We start from the raw sequence: 24,629 nt of genomic DNA, 5'->3' as shown, positions 1-24,629 counted from the left end.
GGCTTTCAGTGGATATCGATCTATCAGAGATGGATCACAGATTCCATTAGTTAGTGTAATGTAGAGCCTCCTCTGTGAGAGACACCCCTGGGGCTCTGCTAGGCCAATATGATATCTGCCCATTGATGAAGTGATATAAGCACAGTACTGGGCTGAGCTATATGATGAGGTTGAGGCTAGGTCCCAAATGGTACCCTATTCTCTATACAGTAGTACACTACCTTTTACCTACCTGGTCATATTTGGATGCCTTCAGGCTGTTGGTGGACAACTCAAGGATCAGGCGATTTTTCTCCTGCAACGCATCCAAAGGCTGAGTCTTCTGTTGAGGGAAAGAGAGGAAGGGGGCAGAATAGATGCAGGAGAAAGACACAGAGAGAGAGAGAGAGAGAGAGACAGATAGATAGATAGACAGAAAGAGGGGGGGAATAGATAATTAGTCTCAATGTGACAGTACATTGAATGGTGATATCGGTGCATTATAATAGTGTGTACAGGACAGCAATAGGCTGCAATGAGCTACAATGCACGTTGTACAGTACTATGGCCCTGGTCAAAATTAGTACACTACATTGGGAATGGGGTGTAATTTGTCACAAAGGAGTTGAGAGGCGGTCTTCCCTCTGCCAGATCTGGGGAGGATAATGCCAAATCTCACAGAGTGGAGGTGTGAAGTGATTCCTGCTTTAATACTATTATGTAACAGGCTTAAGTCCTGAACAGAGATACAGCGAGAGAGAGGAGAGAGAGAGAGAGAGAGAGAGGAAGACAGAGAGAGAGAGAGAGAGAGTGAGAGAGAGACGAAGAGACAGAGTGCCGTAAGGGTGGATGCCAGCTCTAGACCCAGGGTGGATGGAGGATTTGTAGGCTCAGCAGGCTCCCTATCATCAAATTGTCTGCACATATGGAGGGACTAAATAAACAATAGACTGCCAATGTGAGTGCGTAAGCGTGTGTGTGCGCCGGAGTGTATGTGTAGATGTTAAGGTGCCGGCACAGAGCGGTGTGTATGGGGGGTGCATTCCTAATCTGATTGTGTAACACATTCTCCCCATCCCTTCCTCTCTCCCTACATTGTAATCTACTGTACTGTACCACCCACTGGCTGTGGAGACACCTCTCCTACGTGGCTAATCCTGATGTTAGTGCACTTCAGGTGCCAGATCAACTTTGTGCCTCAGCCCTGAGAGGACTGAACATGGCCTCTGTGTCAACACCACTGTTTGTCACACACAGACAGAATTGAGGGGGGAGAGACTAGAGAAGAGAGTGGGGGGGGGGGGGGGGTGCTAGAAATATATATACAGTTGAAGTCAGAAGTTAACATATACTTAGGTTGGAGTCATTAAAACTTGTTTGGAATAGGGTCTAGTTTCCTGTTTACTCAGGACCAGAAGCCAGGATATGCATATAATTGGTAGCATTGGACAGAAAAGACTTTGAAGTTTCTAAAACGATTAAACTAATGTCTGAGACTATAACAGAATTGATATGGCAGGTGAAAATCAGAAGAAAAACCAAACATTTTCTTTCTTTTTTTTAGGTCCCAGGCTCTCTCTTCTTATGTAATTCCGTCTCCCAAATTGCAATTCCGATGGCTTCCACTAGATGTCAACAGTATTTATTCAAGTTTTCAGGCTTGTTTTTTGAAAAGTGTTGTAGCTGGGACCCTTAGGATTGCAAACAGAGGAAGATTTTCAAAAGAAAGTGAAACGGCTCTCTATCCACCGGGTGTACCAAACTCACTAAAAGTGGCAGTAATAAAGCCTCTCTTGAAAAAGCCAAACCTTGACCCAGAAAATATAAAAAACTATCGGTCTATATCGAATCTCCCATTCCTCTCAAAAGTTTTAGAAAAGGCTTTTGCTCAGCAACTCACTGCCTTCCTGAAGACAAACAATGTATACGAAATGCTTCAGTCTGGTTTTAGACCCCATCATAGCACTGAGACGGCACTTGTGAAGGTGGTAAATTACATTTTAATGGCATCGGACCGAGGCTCTACATCTGTCCTCGTGCTCCTTGACCTTAGTGCTGCTTTTGATACCATCGATCACCACATTCTTTTGGAGAGATTGGAAACCCAAATTGGTCTACACGGACAAGTTCTGGCCTGGTTTAGATCCTATCTGTCGGAAAGATATCACAGAGATATTTGTCTCTGTGAATGGTTTGTCCTCTGACAAATCAACTGTAAATTTCGGTGTTCCTCAAGGTTCCGTTTTAGGACCACTATTGTTTTCACTATATATGTTACCTCTTATGGATGTTATTCGAAAACATAATGTTAACTTTCACTGCTATGCGGATGACACACAGCTGTACATTTCAATTAAACATGGTGAAGCCCCAAAATTGCCCTTGCTAGAAGCATGTGTTTCAGACATAAGGAAGTGGATGGCTGCAAACTTTCTACTTTTAAACTCAGACAAAACAGAGATGCTTGTTCTAGGTCCCAAGAAACAAAGAGATCTTCTGTTGAATCTGACAATTAATCTTAATGGTTGTACAGTCGTCTCAAATAAAACTGTGAAGGACCTTGGCGTTACTCTGGACCCTGATCTCTCTTTTGAAGAACATATCAAGACCATTTCAAAGACAGCTTTTTTCCATCTACGTAACATTGCAAAAATCAGAAACTTTCTGTCCAAAAATGATGCAGAAAAATTAATCCATGCTTTTGTCACTTCTAGGTTAGACTACTGCAATGCTCTACTTTCCGGCTACCCGGATAAAGCACTAAATAAACTTCAGTTAGTGCTAAATACGGCTGCTAGAATCCTGACTAGAACCCAAAGAATTGATCATATTACTCCAGTGCTAGCCTCTCTACACTGGCTTCCTGTCAAAGCAAGGGCTGATTTCAAGGTTTTACTGCTAACCTACAAAGCATTACATGGGCTTGCTCCTACCTATCTCTCTGATTTGGTCCTGCTGTACATACCTACACGTACGCTACGGTCACAAGACGCAGGCCTCATAATTGTCCCTAGAATTTCTAAGCAAACAGCTGGAGGCAGGGCTTTCTCCTATAGAGCTCCATTTTTATGGAACGGTCTGCCTACCCATGTCAGAGACGCAAACTCTGTCTCAACCTTTAAGTCTTCACTGAAGACTCATCTCTTCAGTGGGTCATATGATTGAGTGTAGTCTGGCCCAGGAGTGGGAAGGTGAACGGAAAGGCTCTGGAGCAACGAACCGGCCTTTGCGGTCTCTGCCTGGCCGGTTCCCCTCTTTCCACTGGGATTCTTTGCCTCTAACCCTATTACAGGGGCTGAGTCACTGGCTTACTGGGGCTCTCTCATGCCGTCCCTGGAGGGGGTGCGTCACCTGAGTGGGTTGATTCACTGATGTGGTCATCCTGTCTGGGTTGGCGCCCCCCCCTTGGGTTGTGCCGTGGCGGAGGTCTTTGTGGGCTATACTCAGCCTTGTCTCAGGATGGTAAGTTGGTGGTTGAAGATATCCCTCTAGTGGTGTGGGGGCTGTGCTTTGGCAAAGTGGGTGGTTATATCCTTCCTGTTTGGCCCTGTCCGGGGGTGTCCTCGGATGAGGCCACAGTGTCTCCTGACCCCTCCTGTCTCAGCCTCCAGTATTTATGCTGCAGTAGTTTATGTGTCGGGGGCTAGGGTCAGTTTGTTATATCTGGAGTACTTCTCCTGTCCTATTCCGTGTCCTGTGTGAATCTAAGTGTGCGTTCTCTAATTCTCTCCTTCTCTCTTTCTTTCTCTCTCTCAGAGGCCCTGAGCCCTAGGACCATGCCCCAGGACTACCTGACATGATGACTCCTTGCTGTCCCCAGTCCACCTGGCCGTGCTGCTGCTCCAGTTTCAACTGACCTGAGCCCTAGGACCATGCCCCAGGACTACCTGACATGATGACATCTTGCTGTCCCCAGTCCACCTGACCGTGCTGCTGCTCCAGTTTCAACTGTTCTGCCTTATTATTATTCGACCATGCTGGTCATTTATGAACATTTGAACATCTTGGCCATGTTCTGTTATAATCTCCACCCGGCACAGACAGAAGAGGACTGGCCACCACACATAGCCTGGTTCCTCTCTAGGTTTCTTCCTAGGTTTTGGCCTTTCTAGGGAGTTTTTCCTAGCCACCGTGCTTCTACACCTGCATTGCTTGCTGTTTGGGGTTTTAGGCTGGGTTTCTGTACAGCACTTTGAGATATCAGCTGATGTTCAAAGGGCTATATAAATACATTTGATTTGATTTGATTTATTTAATCGCTATTTTTGATTTTATGAAGCCTGTGCTGGTTGAAAAATATGTTGATTTGGGGCGCCGTCCTCAAACAATCGCATGGTATGCTTTCGCCGTAAAGCCTATTGTAAATCGGACAACGCAGTTAGATTAACATGAATTTAAGATTTTAAATGATATACGATACCTGTATGTTCATGAATGTTTAATGTTACCATAATTTATTTGAATTGCGCTCCCTCCAATTTCAATGGAAATCTTATCCCTAATATTATTAAAACTCGTTTTCCAACCACTCCACAAATTTCTTGTTAACAAACTATAGTTTTGGCAAGTCGGTTAGGACATCTACTTTGTGCATGACAAGTAATTTTTCCATCAATTGTTTATGTCGTGGCTTTAGAAACTTCTGATAGGCTAATTGACATTATTTGAGTCAATTGGAGGTGTACCTGTGGATGTATTTCAAGGCCTACCTTCAAACTCAGTGCCTCTTTGCTTGACATCATGGAAAAATCAAAAGAAATCAGCCAAGACCTCAGAAAATAATTGTGGACCTCAACAAGTCTGGTTCATCCTGGTTCATCTGCTAACCATGTGTATGTGACAAATACAATTTGATTTGATTTTCATCCTTGGGAGCAATTTCCAAATGCCTGAAGGTACCACGTTCATCTGTACAAACAATAGTACACAAGTATAAACACTATGGGAACACACAGCTGTCACACCACTCAGGAAGGAGACACGTTCTGTCTCCTAGAGATGAATGTACTTTGGTGCGAAAAGTGCAAATCAATCCCAGAACAACAGCAAAAGACCTTGTGAAGATGCTGGGGAAACAGGTACAAAAGTATCTATATCCACAGTAAAACTAGTCCTATATCGACATAACCTGAAAGGTATTATGGGATTTTTTTATCAATAATGACTAAATGAGGTATACTGCACTATAACTGGCAAGAATTCTACCCTGTCTTTCTTGTAGTATTAAATAATGTTTGTTCATTAGGAAGGGATTACATGGCATGTACCTAGGAAGAAAGGAATGTATGTGGAGATAAGAGAGGACAGGGAGAGCTCCTCCAGAGTTATAGTGTCTGGGGGAGCCTGGAACTGTCAGCTGAAGGGTTATAAACTGTGGTTAGACTCATGAGAAAATCCATGTTGGTGTGTATGTATGTGCGTAGTTTAGGATGGTATAAGAAGGAATGTATTTGTGAAAACTTGAGAGCTCTCGCAAATAAATTGGGATCTGATCAATTGTGAGCTGGGAATTCTGTCTGTTTTATTTAAGACCAGAACTTTACAACCTCTGGGTATCAGACAGATAAATATAATTGGAATTTATGAACACGGATTCACTAATTACTTGACAAAGGCCACACAGCAAGGAAGAAGCCACTGCTCCAAAACCACCATTAAACATCCAGACTACGGTTTGCAACTGCACATGGGGACAAAGATCGTACTTTTTGGAGAAATGTCCTCTGGTCTGATGAAACAAAAATAGAACTGCTTGGCCATAATGACTATCGTTATGTTTGGAGGGAAAAGGGGGAGGCTTGCAAGCCGAAGAACACCATTCCAACCTTGAAGCACAGGGGATGGCGACATCATGTTGTGCACTTCACAAAATAGATGGCATCATGAGGTAGGAATATTATGTGGATATATTGAAGCAACACCTCAAGACATCAGTCAGGAAGTTAAAGCTTGGTTGCAAATGGGTCTTCCAAATGGACAATGACCCCAAGCATACTTCCAAAGTTGTGGCAAAATGGCTTAAGGACAGCAATGTCAAGGTATTGGAGTGGCCATCACAAAGCCCTGACCTCAATCCTATTGAAAATCTATGGGCAGAAATGAAAATGTGTGTGCAAGCAAGGAAGCCTAGGAACCTGACTCAGTTACACCAGCTCTGTCAGGAGGAATGGGCCAAAATTCACCCAACTTATTGTGGGAATCTTGTGGAATGCTACCCGAAACGTTTGACCCAGGTTAAACAATTTAAAGGCAACGCTATCAAATACTAATTGAGTGTATGTAAACTTCTGACCCACTGGGAATGTGATGAGATTAATAAAATAAAAACTGAAATAATTAATTCTCTTTACTATTATTCTGGCATTTCACAGTCTTTAAAATCAAGTGGTGATCCTAACTGACGAAAGACAGGGAATTTTTACTAGGAAAAACTGAGTCTAAATGTATTTGGCTAAGATGTATGTAAACTTCCGACTTCAACTGTGTATATATATATATATATATATATATATATATATATATATATATATATATATAGAGAGAGAGAGAGAGATAGAGAGAGAGAGAGAGCACGAGACAGAGAGGCATGGGTACACTGGCAAGCAGTGACATCTCCTCCTCCACCTGTGAGTCAACTATTCACATTGGTCCTGCTAGCTATAAGACAACCCTCTATTCCTAGCCTCGTGAGGAGATGGATTGCTTATTTAACCCTTTGAAGTGTACAGATTGCATCCTGTTATTTATTGAACATTCTATGGATACATCAAACTTGCTGTGAAATTCCAAAAATAGAACGCTGACAAAATTCTGTAAAACTCACCCCACAAAGGGTTAACAAATTAAGACACATATGGTTACAAAAATCTGCAAGTGGAACTGAAAAGCATAGATTTTCAGTAAGGACCGGTGCTCAGCTGTAGAGATATACAACACTGAAATCCATATTTGAGTCCCAGCCTGCCTGGTCGAGGGTGGACAGACCAGGAAAGAGAGAGCCCTCAACACTTCCAGTGACTAATTGACACTGACAGCTCTGGCTGATTTCCTCCATAATCATCCCAAACTCTGTTCTCCCTCTCTCCCCCACTCTCTCTCACGCTCTCTGTGCTTTTCACCAGGTGGTTGCTTCGACAGCTCTTCCCCTTACCTACAGCAACACAATGCAGAGAGAGTATTGACAAATAAAGCATTTAATTGTCCCTTCAGCCTTTATGGGTAACATCACTGCTTTGACTAGGCATCCTTCTTTCAACACCAAACCCACCACTGGTGTGCGTGGCCAAAGAGATATACAGTGCCTTGCGAAAGTATTCGGCCCCCTTGAACTTAGCAACCTTTTGCCACATTTCAGGCTTCAAACATAAAGATATAAAACTGTATTTTTTTGTGAAGAATCAACAACAAGTGGGACACAATCATGAAGTGGAACGACATTTATTGGATATTTCAAACTTTTTTAACAAATCAAAAACTGAAACGTTGGGCGTGCAAAATTATTCAGCCCCCTTAAGTTAATACTTTGTAGCGCCACCTTTTGCTGCGATTACAGCTGTAAGTCGCTTGGGGTATGTCTCTATCAGTTTTGCACATCGAGAGTCCTTCTTTGCTGATGTGAAGAAGAAATGGAATGAAAGCGAGTCCAGCGAGGATTTTGCAGCATAAAGCTGAGTGACTCACTCATTCTTGGAATTGGATCTATCACGTTTCAGGAGAAGAACCAGATGCAGAGAGTGTCGAAGTAACAAATGTGTATTACTAGAACAGAGGGCAGGCAAAATGACAGGTCTAGGGCAGGCAGAGGTCAGTAATCCATATCAGAGTCCATAAGGTACAGAACGGCAGGCAGTCTCGGGGTTAGGGCAGGCAGATGTCAATAATCCAGGGTGGTGTGACAAGGTACAGAACGACAGGCTGGTTTAGGGTCAAGGCAGGCAGAATGGTCAAAACCAGGAAAACTAGAAAACAGGAACTAGAAAAGACATGAGCAAGGGGAAAACCACAGGTAGGCTTGACAAACAAAACGAACTGGCAACAGACAAATAGAGAACTCAGGTATAAATACACTGGGGAAAATGGGGACAATGGGCGACACCTGGAGGAGGGTGGAGACAAGCACAAAGGCAGGTGAAACAGATCAGGGTGTGACAGGATCAAAATAAATAAGTACCCATTTTCTGAATGTCTTTAACCTTTTTAGGATGGGGGCAGCATTTTCACTTTTGGATGAATAGCGTGCCCAGAGTGAACTACCTCCTACTCTGCCCCAGATGCTAATATATGCATATTAGTATTAGTATTGGATAGAAAACACTCTGAAGTTTCTAAAACTGTTTGAATGATGTCTGTGAGTATAACAAAACTCATATGGCAGGCGAAAACCTGAGAAAAATCCAACCGACAGAGTTACTTCTCGTTCCAGTGCTTTTCTGAAGACATAGGAATTCTCCGGTTGGAACATTATTGATGTTTTATGTTTAAAAACATCCCAAAGATTGATTCCATACATCGTTTGGCATGTTTCTAAAGGAATGTAATGGAACTTTTTGAGTTTTTGTCTGGACGAAATGCTCGCGCCTCATGATTACTAGGCTGAACATGCTAACAACAAGTGGCTATTTGGACATAAATTATGGAACTTTATGGAACAAATCAGTCATTTATTGTCGACCTGGGATTCCTGGGAGTGCCTTCTGATGAAGATCATCAAAGGTAAGTGAATATTTATGGTGTTATTTCAAACTTTGTTGATTCCAAAATGGCGGATGTTCCTCTGGCTGTTTTGGGTTCTGAGTGCCGTTCTCAGATTATGCTTTTTCCGTAAAGTTTTTTTGAAATCTGACACAGCGGTTGCATTAAGGAGAAGTCTATCTTTAATTCTGTGATTAACACTTCTATCTTTTATCAATGTTTATTATGAGTATTTCTGCAAAATCAACGGATGTTTTGGAGTCAAAACATTACTGCACGTAAGGCGCCAATGTAAACTGAGATTTTTGGATATAAATATGCACATTATCGAACAAAACATACATGTATTTTGTAACATAATGTCCTATGAGTGTCATCTGATGAAGATCATCAAAGGTTAGTGATTCATTTGATCTATATTTCAGCTTTTTGTGACTTGGCTGGAAAAATGGCTGTGTGTTTTTTCGACTTGGCTATGATCTAATCTAATCATATGTTGTGCTTTAGCTGTAAAGCATTTTTGAAATTGGACACAATGGGTAGATTAACAAGATGTTTATCTTTCATTTGCTGTATTGGAATTGTTAATGTGTGAAAGTTACATATTTGTAAAAATATTTTAGAATTTCGCGCACTGCCTTTTCAGCAGAATGTTGTTGAGGTGTTTATCTAGCGGAACCCCTGCACTAGAAAGTTTTATAAAGAAATGTTTGGACTGTTTAGACTAAATTAATCTGATCATAATGTTTGTGCTCAATTATTTGTGACATTGTGGTCACAGTGAATAATGTAAATTAAGAAAATCTAATAAATCCTATTCATAATGAATTATAAGATGTGTGCAAGCTTTTAATTTTTCATATTTTTTTTGTAAGAATTGATTTGATATTTTTAGACAATACAAAACATACACATAGAAACAACAACTATATCACACCTGTCCAGAAACAACCTGCTCACACCCATATCTCCAGCGCCTGCTCTCTGCCACATTGCCTCAAACTCCACCATTTTGTTTCTCTCCATCGCCCACACGCACTTAAACATTTAAAGGCTGACATTGGATTATTTTAATACTTCTGATAGCCATATATCTAACTCCACCCATAACATTTTTACTTTTTAACATTCCCAGAAGGCGTGGATCATTGTAACCTAATGAAAAATTAACCAGTAAATCTAATTGAACCCTTATGTAATCTTAACATTCTGAATTCTCCCCTTGCCCCAAGGGTAAAAAATGACCCATTTTCAAGCAGCTAAATTGAATTTTAAACCCCAAATCTATTTTGCATGAAGAAACAACCTGTCATTCATCAAACTTTGTAAAGATGTGGGTTTTCCCTCTTCACAATGCAGAAAGACTGCATTTAATCAGTGGACACCACTCGTTTTTATTACAACACACCTGTCATTATTGTTTTCTTTACTATTATTATTATTATTATTGCTGAAGGTACTACATCAGTGTAAACATACTTTTTTTAGCAAGAGATAGCACTTGTATAGCCTAAGAAAGTAGCAGAAATATGCAGAAAGTAGTTTTAAATGCATTTTATTGAAGGGAAACTATATCAGTCTTGAACATTTTTGGCAACATAGTGATATATTCTTACATACTGTACAACAAGGAATTCAACTACAAAATACTAGTCTTCTCCCATTTTTTTTTAACCATTGCCCCAACCCACAAGGTCTATAAACAACAACAATAAATAAGAATAACATAAGATAACTGATATTAAAAAAAATGTGAATAACATAAATCAATCAACTCTAATTAGCACATGTAGGACAATATGCAAGTGTGTGCATGACTTTGAAGATGTATTTCTCATATGTGAAGCACATAGTATTTGATTTACAGTCCTTCTTTGGGGGGCAGAATTGGCATCACCTCCTCTTGCCTGCCCCAGCTGCAGCCTCAGGTGGATCAGGACAAGATTCAGCCCCCCTGTACAGCTTTCATAAGCGCTGCAGAGGCTGCTGTGTGGGGGAGGCGCTCCCTTCTTTGAATGTGTGGGGTTACAAGTGCCTTTCCCAGCTGCCCAGGGAAGACCCTCCTCTTGTTCCGCTTATCAGGCATCCAGGTAGTGTTGATCTTGTTCCATATCATGAAGGCATTGTATGAGGACACATCAATGATGTTATGGAAGATGACCAGGGGCAAGCGGGCACAAATCTTCCTGTAGCTGTAAGTTCCAATCACCTTGTCCAGGTTGTCCATGCCTCCTTTGTTGTGGTTGTAGTCCAGGATGATGGCTGGTTTCCTGTCCTCACTATCACTGGTCTCAGCCATTTTATGCAGTGTGCTCAGGAGGACCACATCCTTGTTCCTCTTTGGGAGGTAAGAAACTAGAGTGGTGGTAGGGGTGAAGGCAAACTTTGATGAGAAGGCCTCTCTCCCCCTTGGTGCGAGGAGTGCAAGGGGGAGCTCAGGCGTGTTCTTTCTAACTGTGCCAACCATTGTGATCTTCCTCTTCAGGAGCTGCTGGCTGAGTTCATAAGAGGTGAAGAAATTGTCACATGTGACATTGTGCCCCCTCAGTCTATCTGTCACATCAAGCAAAAATCGCATCCCTGGTTCTTCTCCGGACCTCCACTGGTCGGCTTCCCTGTGTAGACTTGCATCTTCTAAGCGTAGCTGGATTGTGCGTCACAGGCCACCCATATCTTGATGCCATACTTTGCTGGCTTGCTGAGCATATACTGCCGGAAAGGATAGCGACCTTTTGACAAAGAGATTACTATCAGTAATTAGCATCAGTGTCATAGAAAACAATCACATAAATCAATGATATTACAGCAATACATAATAAAATTAACAGTCAAAATCACTTACATGAAAATAAAAATGTACCTCTGAAATGAACCAGTTGCTCATCCACTGTTACTTCAGTTCCAGCGTTGTAGAGGTATGGCAGACGCTCCACCCATTTCCCCAGACCTCTCTTATGGCCGCCAGTTTGTCTCTCACATATCTTGCAGGTCTTCACTCACGGTTATCAAACCATAGCATTCTTGAGAAAGTGTGAAAGACTTTCAGTGGCATCGTGGCACAGAAAATCACCATTCCACACTGCATCCCAGAGACAACTGTTTTTTTGTTTTTTGTCCATTATGTATTTCCGTTTGAGAAATATTTACATGAAGCCTGGAATAAAATAAAAATTAAATTAAATAGTACAAATATTTAGCTTCTATATGGATAATGGTGTGTGTATATATATTGTGTATATGCTTGTCTATCATATGAATCTTCCCTTTGTCAGATTGGGTTCAAGTGACTTCTGTTTCTTTTTTTTCTGTATTTATGAGTCTGTATATGGTATGTATGTATGTATGTATGTATGTATGTATGTATGTAGATATGTGTATATATGCAGTATGTATGTATATACAGTTGAAGTCGGGAATGTTTACATACACTAAGGTTGGAATCGTTTTAAAACTTGTTTTTTAACCACGCAATACAACCGCAGAAACTTACCCACATCCTGGTTCACTCTCTCCACCTGCCCATTACTCTGACCGAGACCCCCAAACATTCCATGAACGCCTTCCACACCCTGGACGTGAACTGGGAACCCCGATCAGAAACAATGTCCTCAGGCACCCCGTAGTGCCAGAAGACGTGAGTAAACAGGGCCTCCGCAGTCTGTAGGGCTGTAGGGAGACCGGGCAAAGGGAGGAGACGACAGGACTTAGAAAACCGATCCACAACGACCAGGATCGTGGTGTTGCCCTGTGACGGTGGCAGATCGGTCAGGAAGTCAACCGACAGGTGTGACCAAGGCCGCTGTGGAATGGGAAGGGGTTGTAACTTCCCTATGGGCAGGTGCCTAGGAGCCTTGCACTGAGCGCACACCGAGCAGGTGGCCACATAAACCCTCACGTCCTTGGGTAAAGTGGACCACCAGTACTTCCCACTAAGACATCGCACCGTCCTACCAATCCCCGGGTGACCAGAGGAGGGGGACGTGTGCCCACCAAATCAGCCTGTCTCTAACCTCGAGTGGAATGTACACCCGTCCAGCTGGACACTGTGGTGGAGTAGGCTCAACACGCGATGCTCGCTCAATGTCACGCGATGCTCGCTCGATGTCTGCGTCCACCTCCCACCTCACAGGTGCCACCAGACAAGGAGGATGGGCGCAGGATCGATGGCCCGCTCCGCCGTATCAGATAGTCGGGACAGTGCGTCTGTCTTAGTGTTCTGGGAGGCTGGTCTATAGGAGATGGTGAACCTAAATTGGGTGAAAAACATGGCCCACCTTGCCTGACGAGGGTTCAGTCTCCTCGCTGCCCGAATGTACTCTAGATTACGGTGGTCAGCCCAGATGAGAAAATGGTGTTGAGCCCCCTCAAGCCAATGTCTCCACACCTTCAGGGCCCTGACGACAGCCAGCAGCTCCCGATCCAGCACGTCATAGTTTCGCTCGGTGGCGTACCCGAGCGCTGTGAGAGCATAGCTCCAATCCCAGCCTCGGACGTGTCCACCTCTACTATGAATGCCAAAGAGGGGTGTCGTGGCGGAATCAGAATTATTTAGGTAACATTTATAAATAAAATGTTTTATTTATTTTATTGCATGCTTATGTGAGATATGTCATTAGAATGTCTATTTTTGGATAATACTGTTGGCCGGTTGCAGTTATCTGTTCTCTGTCAGGTTTCAGTTACTTGGGCCACAGAAAGGGGAGAGGTCAAGCTTGTCTTCATATGTAAACATATCTTTTAAACAATGTGAAGGGATGATTGAGGGGGAACCAATTATCTCTTGGCTCCACAATGTCTGTGTGCCAGTCACTGTGTCCGTGAGCTTGTCCAGAATGTGTCTAAAATGACAATTGATATATATCCTAATGTCTTGGTACTATGTTGTACCAAGAATGAGAAGTAGAACCTCATTTTAGGAGAGCAAACTGAACGATAATTTATAGCTAATGCTGTCTGGCTATGGAATACTCCTCTCTCAAGTAAAGTCTTCCTTTGTAATGTTACTAAGATCTGTTATTCGTCATATGAGTTGAGATGGATGTGTCTTGGCTATAAATGATACTAAGAACTGTTTTGTAAGGACTCTCAGAGAATGCATTGATAGACACTGAATTGATCTGAGAGGCACAGGGTTGTGATGGAGCTCATATAATTAAAGATGGACTTTATGATAACTCTGACTTGTGTGTGGTTTGCTCTCATGATTTGGTAAATAAAGGAAATTTCCACTACAGGGGTTCGGATGCGCCAGCACGGGAGCCGAGGTGAAAAGAGCCTTCAGGCGACCAAAAGCCCTGTCCGCCTCAGCCGACCACCCCAGACGCAACGGCCCCCACTTCAACAGTGACGTAATGGGAGCAGCCACCTGCCCAAAACCCCAGATAAACCTCTGGTAGTAATTGGCAAACCCTAAGAACCGCTGCACCTCCTTTACCCTGGTTGGAGTCAGCCAATTACGCACAGCTGCAATGTGGTCACACTCCATCACCAACCCCGATGTGGAAATGCAATACCCAAGGAAGGAGACGGCCTGGTTGAAGAACAAGAATCTCGTCAACAAAAGATTGGAAGACGGGGCCTCCCGGGTGGCGCAGTGGTTAAGGGCGCTGTACTGCAGCGCCAGCTGTGCCATCAGAGTCCTGGGTTCGCGCCCAGGCTCTGTCGTAACCGGCCGCGACCGGGAGGTCCGTGGGGCGACGCACAATTGGCCTAGCGTCGCCCGGGTTAGGGAGGGCTTGGTCGGTAGGGGTGTCCTTGTCTCATCGCGCACCAGCGACTCCTGTGGCGGGCTGGGCGCAGTGTACGCTAGCCAAGGTGGCCAGGTGCACGGTGTTTCCTCCGGCGCATTGGTGCGGCTGGCTTCCGGGTTGGATGTGCGCTGTGTTAAAGAAGCAGCGGCTTGGTTGGTTGTGTATCGGAGGACGCATGACTTTCAACCTTCGTCTCTCCTGAGCCCGTACGGGAGTTGTAGCGATGAGACAAGATAGTAGCTACTACAACAATTGGATACTACGAAATTGGGGAGAAAAAGGGGTAAAATTCAAAAAAAAAATGTAAAAAAAAAAATAAGATTGGAAGACTGCTGGAGCATTCTTCAACCCGTACGGCATGACGAGGTACTCATAATGGCCGGATGTGGTACTAAACGCTGTCTTCCACTCATCTCCTTCCGGATACGCACCAAGTTATATGCACTCCTGAGATCCAGTTTTGTGAAAAAGCGTGCTCCGTGAAATGACTCAATCGCCGTGGCAATGAGAGGTAGCGGGTAACTATACCCCGCCGTGATGGAATTTAGACCCCTATAGTCAGGGTTTGTCAAACTGAACATGGGGGATCCCTAACCTATGCACTAAAACGCAGTCATTACAATTCCCCGCCGCGCCTGAATCTACTAGCGCCTTATGCCGGGAAAGAGGGACAAATTCAGGAAAAACAATCAATACATACATGTGACCAACAGGGGGCTCTGGGTGAGCCTGGTACCGACTCACCTGAGGTGTCCTAGCAGTGCTCAGTGTGCCCTCTGCGACCACAGCTGGCACAGGAAAGGCACCCTCCTCCGGTCGCCCTCGCTGCAGCACCTCCTAGCTCCATGGGTGTTGGAGTAGAGGAGCTGGGGGATGGAACTGACAGAACCCATTCTGGATGTCCGCGGGTCACCAGAAAGTTGTCCAACCGAATGGACATGTTGATCAGCTGGTCCAAGGAGAGGCTGGTGTTTCTACAGGCCAGCTCCCTATGGACGTCCTCGTGCAAACTGTACCTATAGTGATCGATCAGGGCCATGTTTTTCCATCCCGCGCCAGCAGCCAAAGTCCGGAACTCTAGAGCAAAGTCCTGAGCACTCCTCTTCTCCTGCCTCAGATGGAACAGTCGTTCACCCGCCGCTCGGCCCTCAGGTGGGTGATCGAACACGGCCCGAAAGCGGCGGGTGAACTCTGGGTAGTGGACCTCGCCGAGTCAGGATCGTTCCATACCGCGTTGGCCCAATCCAGGGCTTTACCTGAGAGGCAGGAGACGAGGGCGTTCACGCTCTCACCTCCCGAAGGAGCCAGATGAATGGTTGCCAGGTATAAGTCCATCTGGAGTAAGAACCCCTGGCACCCGGCCGCCGTCCGGAGTACGAGTCGAATCCCACTGTGCCCAGGCAATGAAGGAGAGGGGGTTGGTACTGGTAGGGGTGTGGCTGACTGATGGAGGTGTGGGAAGGCCATCTCTCTCCCATCTTTCCATCGTCGCCATCACCTGATCCATTGCGGTCCTCAGCCGGTGTAACACTGCCGTGTGGTGTTGAACGCGCTCCTCCATGGACACTGGGGAGTGCGTCCACTCCTGCTGACTCCATAGATGGTGGTGCGGGATTCTGTGATAACGTGCGTCTAGGTGAGAGGTGTAGGAGTCAGGTGCAGGAGAGCAGGCATGTCGGAGAAGCGTGTTTAATCAGTCAGTCCACCAACACAAAAATGGCAGAGTCGAAAATACAAACTATTCTCTCGATACTGAGAACTCGTGGAGGAACAAACACAGTTCCGCCATTCATATACACATGCGTAACCGTGAAAACAACAAACTGTAAATACAATCGAGTACAATACACAAAAGTCTAATCCCGCACAAACTAAGGCAGGCAACAGGTTACCCTTATACACACAGAAATTAACGCAAATGAAACCAGGCGTGAAAAGGAATCACATACAAAACAAACAGAAAAGGAAAGGAAAAAGGGATCGGTGGTGGCTAGTAAACCAGGAAACGCCGACCACCGAGCGCCGCCCAAACAGGGAGAGGAGTTACCTTCGGTAGAAGTCGTGACAGGTGGTAATGCAACAAAATTGGAAAAATGCGAAGGTAGATGAATACTTTTGCAAGGCACTGTATATTATTTTACTGTTCTTTGACAAAAATGTATCTCTTTCAGATTTGGCCATTTCTTTCCCATCTTCTTCTTCAGATACCTCTTCCTCTTCTAAATCACTGTTGTTCCTCATGGACATCTGAAAAAATCTGTTCTACGACCTGTTGGGCACTGAAACGTGCACTCATAGCTTCAGCAAGGAGAGAACTGGGGGGACTGTCATCTGCAGCACCTTTATAGCTTCTGACTGCATTCCGCATTAGTAAACAATGCTTTCAAGAAATGTTTATTTTGTCTGAAATGCTGTTTATTTTGTCTGTGAAGTTGAGTCATGTGTGGGGTCGTGGAGGGGAGATGCTGCACGTGCACAATTATTTTTTTGTTTTGTCTGAGTACAATCAGTAGCACACATAATCTACATTTCTCAGTGTGTTTGTGTGTGTGTGTGTGTGTGTCTTTGTGTTTTTTTGTGGTGTGTAAATAATTGTATAACTGCAGGGTCAAAAATTACCCTAAGTCAATCTTTGTACCCTGGTGGTGTACAGCTTTCATGGAAATATGAACAAAAGCATTTCACTTTTTCTAATGTTGGGGTCACTCTGGGAAAAGTCCAAATTTCAAGTCGAAAGAATATCATTTATTGGGTTTTCTCTGCTGTTAAACATAGTGGCAGGTCATTTTTGACCCGTAAGACAACACAAGGGTTAAATTTACTGCAGGTCTAAAACCTATGTGTTTAACCTTCTGAATGATGATTATATTGATAGAAACCGCCTTTTAATAAGTTCCAAGACAAAGTTACACAACAAAATAATATCAATTTATTTAGCCTAAATGTTTTTATGACTACAGACAGTAGGCTATTATTCCTAAAAAAAAAGATATATTAAATGACCACAATGTAAATATAAATACTCTAAGTTTTGACATTTCTATCTCAGTATCACAGACCAGATTTGCCCTTATGAAAAATGCATCAACCCCTGCAAATATATTAATGTATTATTAACCATGCATTATAATTCTATAAAAGCCCCTTAGATATTAATTTAGAATTCTCAAATCCTCTAGACTTAATTAGATCTACAAGGACATTTTATTGATCTGCCAGTATTTTCATTTAGAAGCCGCCTCTTAACGAGTTCTGAGAGCCGATTGGTTACCCAACAAAATAATATACATTTATTTAGCCTAATTGTTTTAAAGACAACATACTATTATCCCTCACTATTAGGAGGAAAATAGACTCTCATACCTCCATTAACCTCATAAATATGATGGCAAAATGTAGATTTCTGTCTAAACAAACATACCCAAAAGTAACTGCTATTCATGTGTAATTGCATGATTCAGACTTGGTATATGACTTGGCAGCTGTCAATCGTTGTCTCTGATTGAGAACCATACTTAGGTAGCCTGTGTTCCCACTATGAGAGGTGGGTAGTTGTTTCCTGTCTTGTGTATTCACCTGACAGAACTGTTTCGTTTCTTCCATTCACTTTGTTATTTTGTTTTGTGTGTTCAGTCTAATAAATTAACATGGACACTTACCACGCTATATATTGGTCTGATATTTCCTACTCCTCCTCAGACGATGAAGAGATTCGTTACAGAACTACCCACCACAACCGGACCAAGCAGCGTGGTAACCAGGAACAGAGGGTTCTGGACTCCTGGACATGGGAGGAGATTTTGGACGGTAAGGGACCCTATGTTATGAGGAGTTAGCACGGCAGCGCAACAGGGACGAGAGGCAGCCCCAAAAATGTCTTAGGGGGAGGCACACAGGGAGTGTGGCTAAGTCAGGTAGGAGACCTGAGCCCACTCCCCGTGCTTTTGTGGCGAGAGGTGGACCAGGCAGGCACCATGTTATGCCGTGAGGCGCACGGTATCCCCAGTGCGCAGGCATAGCCCGGTGCGCTACATCGCAGCTCCTTGTATCGGCCAGGCTAGAGTGGGCATCGAGCCAGGAGCAATGAAGCCGGCTCAGCGCATCTGGTCTCCAGTGCGTCTCCTCGGCCCGGGTTATATGGCACCAGCCCTACGCACGCTGTCCCTGGTTCGCCAGCACAGCCCAGTGCGGTCTGTTCCACCTCGCCGCACTTCCGGGCTACAGGGAGTATCCAGCCAGGACAGGTTGTCCAGGCTCGGTGCTCGAGACCTCCAGTGCGTCTCCACTGTCCGGTCCATTCGGTGCCTCCTCCACGCACAAGCCTCCTGTCGCAGCCCCACGCACCAGGCTGTCTCTCCGTCTCCTCCCTCCAGGTGCTCCCTCCTGTCCAGCGCTTCCAGAGTCTCCCTCCTGTCCAGCGCTTCCAGAGTCTCCCTCCTGTCCAGCACTGCCAGAGCCGCCCGTCAGTCAGGAGCTGCCAGAGCCGCCCGTCAGTCAGGAGCTGCCATAGCCTCCCATCAGTCAGGAGCTACCAGAGCCGCCCGTCAGTCAGGAGCTGCCAGAGTCGCCCTTTACTCCGGCGCTCCCAGAGTCGCCCTTCACTCCGGCGCTGCCGGAGTCGCCCTTCACGCCGGCGCTGCCGGAGTCTCCCGTCTATTCGGGGCCCGCTGCAAGGGTCCCCAGTCCTAGGTCGGCGGCGAGGGTTGCCGCTCCAAAGGCGCCACCGCGGACAGATGCCCACCCGGACCCTGGACACAACCTTCGGGGGGGTACTGTCACTTCCTGACCTTAGTTCCCTTTTTATGTCTCTGTTTTAGGTTGGTCAGGGCGTGGGTTGGGGTGGGCATTCTATGTTTTTGTTCTATGTTTTGTATTTCTGCTTTTGGCCTGGTATGGTTCCCAATCAGAGGCAGCTGTCAATCGTTGTCTCTGATTGAGAACCATACTTAGGTAGCCTGTGTTCCCACTATGAGAGGTGGGTAGTTATTTTCCGTTTCAGTGTTTTTCACCATTCGGGACTGTTTCGCTTTTTCTTTATTCGCTTGTTTGTTTGTTTCCTGTGTTCAGTGTAATAAATATGACGAACACTTACCACGCTGCATATTGGTTCGATATTTCCTACTCCTCCTCAGAAGAGGAAGACAACAACCGTTACAATAAGTTAATTATTGATGACTAGAGCTGGAAACACATCAGATGGATTCCACAACATGTGAACAATATCAGAAAAAAAGAAAATGGGATTGATAGACCTAACAACTAGACATGGGAAGATGTTTTAGTAAGTGCTGTGAGGTGTGGTCATGGGACGTTTCCAAGTCTCTGAGCCAGGTAGCAATAGTTCGCATTACACATATAAGGTTCTAGGCCTTGCTTTGTCCCACCCAGGTCAACTGCATATCCCTGGAAAGATTATCTCATTGGCTACAAGACTATAATAGCCAATCCCCTGTGTAATGAATGCCTACTGCGTGTAAGCAGGCAACATCATATTCTTGATGCACAAAGATATAGTCGGTGGACATTCAATGTTGCCATTAAGTCATACATCATCAGATAACTTTGGCAATAGGCTAGATTTGTTTCAACGTAAAGATGAATTTCATACCCCCAGTGTAGCTACAGCTCAAACACAGACCACATCGAAGCTTACCTTGTAAATCAAATCAAATCAAATCAAATCAAATTTTATTTGTCACATACACATGGTTAGCAGATGTTAATGCGAGTGTAGCGAAATGCTTGTGCTTCTAGTTCCGACAATGCAGTAATAACAAGTAATCTAACTAACAATTCCAAAACTACTGTCTTGTACACAGTGTAAGGGGATAAAGAATATGTACATAAGGATATATGAATGAGTGATGGTACAGAGCAGCATAGGCAAGATACAGTAGATGGTATCGGGTACAGTATGTACAAATGAGATGAGTATGTAAACAAAGTGGCATAGTATAGTATAAAGTGGCTAGTGATACATGTATTACATAAGGATACCGTCGATGATATAGAGTACAGTATATACGTATGCGTATGAGATGAATAATGTAGGGTAAGTAACATTTATATAAGGTAGCATTGTTTAAAGTGGCTAGTGATATATTTACATCATTTCCCATCAATTCCCATTATTAAAGTGGCTGGAGTTGAGTCAGTGTCAGTGTGTTGGCAGCAGCCACTCAGTGTTAGTGGTGGCTGTTTAACAGTCTGATGGCCTTGAGATAGAAGCTGTTTTTCAGTCTCTCGGTCCCAGCTTTGATGCACCTGTACTGACCTCGCCTTCTGGATGATAGCGGGGTGAACAGGCAGTGGCTCGGGTGGTTGATGTCCTTGATGATCTTTATGGCCTTCCTGTGACATCGGGTGGTGTAGGTGTCCTGGAGGGCAGGTAGTTTGCCCCCGGTGATGCGTTGTGCAGACCTCACTACCCTCTGGAGAGCCTTACGGTTGAGGGCGGTGCAGTTGCCATACCAGGCGGTGATACAGCCCGCCAGGATGCTCTCGATTGTGCATCTGTAGAAGTTTGTGAGTGCTTTTGGTGACAAGCCGAATTTCTTCAGCCTCCTGAGGTTGAAGAGGCGCTGCTGCGCCTTCTTCACGATGCTGTCTGTGTGAGTGGACCAATTCAGTTTGTCTGTGATGTGTATGCCGAGGAACTTAAAACTTGCTACCCTCTCCACTACTGTTCCCTCGATGTGGATAGGGGGGTGTTCCCTCTGCTGTTTCCTGAAGTCCACAATCATCTCCTTAGTTTTGTTGACGTTGAGTGTGAGGTTGTTTTCCTGACACCACACTCCGAGGGCCCTCACCTCCTCCCTGTAGGCCGTCTCATCGTTGTTGGTAATCAAGCCTACCACTGTTGTGTCGTCCGCAAACTTGATGATTGAGTTGGAGGCGTGCGTGGCCACGCAGTCGTGGGTGAACAGGGAGTACAGGAGAGGGCTCAGAACGCAACCTTGTGGGGCCCCAGTGTTGAGGATCAGCGGGGAGGAGATGTTGTTGCCTACCCTCACCACCTGGGGGCGGCCCGTCAGGAAGTCCAGTACCCAGTTGCACAGGGCGGGGTCGAGACCCAGGGTCTCGAGCTTGATGACGAGCTTGGAGGGTACTATGGTGTTGAATGCCGAGCTGTAGTCGATGAACAGCATTCTCACATAGGTATTCCTCTTGTCCAGATGGGTTAGGGCAGTGTGCAGTGTGGTTGAGATTGCATCGTCTGTGGACCTATTTGGGCGGTAAGCAAATTGGAGTGGGTCTAGGGTGTCAGGTAGGGTGGAGGTGATATGGTCCTTGACTAGTCTCTCAAAGCACTTCATGATGACGGATGTGAGTGCTACGGGGCGGTAGTCATTTAGCTCAGTTACCTTAGCTTTCTTGGGAACAGGAACAATGGTGGCCCTCTTGAAGCATGTGGGAACAGCAGACTGGTATAGGGATTGATTGAATATGTCCGTAAACACACCGGCCAGCTGGTCTGCGCATGCTCTGAGGGCGCGGCTGGGGATGCCATCTGGGCCTGCAGCCTTGCGAGGGTTAACACGTTTAAATGTCTTACTCACCTCGGCTGCAGTGAAGGAGAGACCGCATGTTTTCGTTGCAGGCCGTGTCAGTGGCACTGTATTGTCCTCAAAGCGGGCAAAAAAGTTATTTAGTCTGCCTGGGAGCAAGACATCCTGGTCCGTGACTGGGCTGGGTTTCTTCCTGTAGTCCGTGATTGACTGTAGACCCTGCCACATGCCTCTTGTGTCTGAGCCGTTGAATTGAGATTCTACTTTGTCTCTGTACTGGCGCTTAGCTTGTTTGATAGCCTTGCGGAGGGAATAGCTGCACTGTTTGTATTCGGTCATGTTACCAGACACCTTGCCCTGATTAAAAGCAGTGGTTCGCGCTTTCAGTTTCACACGAATGCTGCCATCAATCCACGGTTTCTGGTTAGGGAATGTTTTAATCGTTGCTATGGGAACGACATCTTCAACGCACGTTCTAATGAACTCGCACACCGAATCAGCGTATTCGTCAATGTTGTTATCTGACGCAATACGAAACATCTCCCAGTCCACGTGATGGAAGCAGTCTTGGAGTGTGGAGTCAGCTTGGTCGGACCAGCGTTGGACAGACCTCAGCGTGGGAGCCTCTTGTTTTAGTTTCTGTCTGTAGGCAGGGATCAACAAAATGGAGTCGTGGTCAGCTTTTCCGAAAGGGGGGCGGGGCAGGGCCTTATATGCGTCGCGGAAGTTAGAGTAACAATGGTCCAAGGTCTTTCCTCCCCTGGTTGCGCAATCGCAATGCTGATAAAATTTGGGGAGTCTTGTTTTCAGATTAGCCTTGTTAAAATCCCCAGCTACAATGAATGCAGCCTCCGGATAAATTGTTTCCAGTTTGCAGAGAGTTAAATAAAGTTCGTTCAGAGCCATCGATGTGTCTGCTTGGGGGGGGATATATACGGCTGTGATTATAATCGAAGAGAATTCTCTTGGTAGATAATGCGGTCTACATTTGATTGTGAGGAATTCTAAATCAGGTGAACAGAAGGATTTGAGTTCCTGTATGTTTCTTTCATCGCACCATGTCACGTTAGTCATAAGGCATACGCCCCCGCCCCTCTTTTTACCAGAAAGATGTTTTTTCCTGTCTGCGCGATGCGTGGAGAAACCTGTTGGCTGCACCGCTTCGGATCTCTCCAGTAAGCCACGTTTCCGTGAAGCAAAGAACGTTACAGTCTCTGATGTCCCTCTGGAATGCTACCCTTGCTCGGATTTCATCAACCTTGTTGTCAAGAGACTGGACATTGGCAAGAAGAATGCTAGGGAGTGGTGCGCGCTGTGCCCGTCTCCGGAGTCTGACCAGAAGACCGCCTCGTTTCCCTCTCTTTCGGAGTCGTTTTTTTGGGTCGCTGCATAGGATCCACTCCGTTGTCCTGTTTGTAAGGCAGAACACAGGATCCGCGTCGCGAAAAGCGTATTCTTGGTCGTACTGATGGTGAGTTGATGCTGATCTTATATTCAGTAGTTCTTCTCGACTGTATGTAATGAAACCTAAGATGACCTGGGGTACTAATGTAAGAAATAACACGTAAAAAAACAAAAAACTGCATAGTTTCCTAGGAACGCGAAGCGAGGCGGCCATCTCTGTCGGCGCCGGAAGTACAAGATGATTGATGTTTGTGAAAACGTTGTGTAAAATAAACCCTTCTTTTGCAGATAGGGGCTACAGTTCTCATACCACACTGAATTGAATAAAACAAATCTAACAGGACAGCCTAATAGCTCGGTTAGGTGTGAAAAATGCCGCCAACTTGCAATCTATTCGATGTTAAATACCCTTAAGTTTTAAATGTCTAACTCCAAACCTCATGCAACCGCAAAATGTTGGATAAAGCATATACTGCACAGTATTTGTTCATCAACATCTTATGCTTTCATTAATAAAATATTGAAAAAAATACTTTCAAAATGTAGATGTTTATTTCAACTACTCTATATCTCAGCTACATTTAGTTGCACTTACCCCCAGCACCATGACCACGGGTAAAACCTTGCTGAGATGATCAATGCATTTGTTGCGTTGTTGCGTTGTTGCGTTGTTGCGTTCTAAAGTATTCAGAACCTTTGCTATGAGACTTGAAAACAGAGAGCAGTTACATCCTGTTTCCATTGATCATCCTTGTTTCTACAACTTGATCAGAGTCCACCTGTGGTAAATTCAATTGATTGGACATGATTTGGAAAGGTCCCACAGTTGACAGTGCATGTCAGAGCAAAAACCAATCCATGAGACAGAAGGAATTTTCCGTAGAGCTCCGAGACAGGATTGTGTCGAGGCACAGATCTGGGGAAGGGTATCAACAAATGTCTGCAGCATTGAAGTTCCCCAATAACACAGTGGCCTCCATCATTCTTAAAAAGAAGAAGTTTAGAACGATTCTTCCTATAGCTGGCCGCCTGGCCAAACTGAGCATGCAGGGGAGAAGGGCCTTGGTCAGGAAGGTGACCAAGAACCTGATGGTCACTGACATAGCTCCAGAGTTCCTCTGTGTAGATGGGAGAACCTTCAAGAAGGACAACCGTCTCTGCAGCACTCCACCAATCAGTCATTTATGGTGCAATGGCCAGACGGAAGCCACTCCTCAGTAAAAAAGCACATGACAGCCCACTTGGAGTTTGCCAAAAAGCACATAAAGGACTCTCAGACCATGAGAAACAAGATTCT

General features: G+C 44.9%; 1 protein-coding gene across 1 annotated transcript in view; it reads right to left on the bottom strand.

The window, feature by feature from the left end:
- The window catches only part of LOC139408598 (RIMS-binding protein 2-like), an 83,139-nt gene that overhangs the window by 29,760 nt on the left and 28,750 nt on the right, over positions 1-24,629 (bottom strand). Inside the window, exon 2 of the mRNA XM_071152668.1 lies at positions 233-322. The gene's annotated coding sequence lies outside the window, so the exon portion shown is untranslated. The remainder of the gene's footprint in view (positions 1-232; positions 323-24,629) is intronic.

Source organism: Oncorhynchus clarkii, chromosome 5 (assembly GCF_045791955.1).
Source record: "Oncorhynchus clarkii lewisi isolate Uvic-CL-2024 chromosome 5, UVic_Ocla_1.0, whole genome shotgun sequence".
Lineage (NCBI taxonomy): Eukaryota > Metazoa > Chordata > Actinopteri > Salmoniformes > Salmonidae > Oncorhynchus > Oncorhynchus clarkii.
Note: the sequence above shows the minus strand (reverse complement) of the source record. Positions and strands in the feature narration are given on the sequence as shown.